Source organism: Protopterus annectens, chromosome 3.part0, assembly GCF_019279795.1.
Source record: "Protopterus annectens isolate FY-2018-M chromosome 3.part0, PAN1.0, whole genome shotgun sequence".
Classification (NCBI taxonomy): Eukaryota; Metazoa; Chordata; order Ceratodontiformes; family Protopteridae; genus Protopterus; species Protopterus annectens.
In genome coordinates, this window is record NC_056731.1 from 1,026,700,027 (window position 1) to 1,026,700,907 (window position 881).

Consider the following 881-nt stretch of genomic DNA (forward strand, 5'->3'; position numbering starts at 1 on the left):
TAGGATTAGGGACAGCCCAACTATTACTTAACTCCAGCTGGTGAGAAGAACATATAAAATATTTGTAGGTCCTTTTTCTTTACATGTGTTTAGTTTTCAGTGCGGTCCTCACATAATAGCAATAACCATAAAATGGAAGAGGAGAGGAAAAAAAAATGTTCTCTGTCAGAAGGCGCCAAACAAATTTCTGATTTTAATGAATAAAGTAAGACAGGTATACATTCTGTTTTATCCAAAGGTTTGTCCGACAGCTGGTTCTTTTGCCAAACAAACTTAGTCCATTATACAGCTATCCAAACTGTCAGTACAGTGGGGGATTTGGAGATTGGTCAAGGGAATAAAATAAGTGCAAAGACGAATAAAAAACACAGCAATCCAGGCCATAACCTTCTAGCTCATGGCTTAGCTCCTATAAGCAGCACATTTCTCCAAGGAATGTAACCACCTTAGTCTCTGGGTGGTTTTGTTGTCACCATAAGTTTTCTGTAGTTAGTCATACAAAGCCTCTGATGATTTTTAATAATGGTAAACCAGCTAAAGCATTTAGCTTCAGAATGCAGTCTTCACTTTCTACTCTCCGGCTACCTCTGTGCACTGTGGCTATAACAGCTAGTCAGCAATCAGTGCCCCATAAAAAATTGACGAGCTGCTCACAGTTGCTAAGTGAGATGATTATGTGTGACTTCTCATTTGTGAGTTCATTCAGTTGCAGGTGTATGACAGTGACCTCTTGCCAATGCATTACACACACACCGGATAAAGTGATGAAACCATTTTTTTCCACATGGTCTTTGTTCATCTGAGGATGAAAGAGGAAATAAGAGGACAGATCAGACAGTGTGCATATTATATTTAGTGTTCTGGCTATGCTATGAAATGCA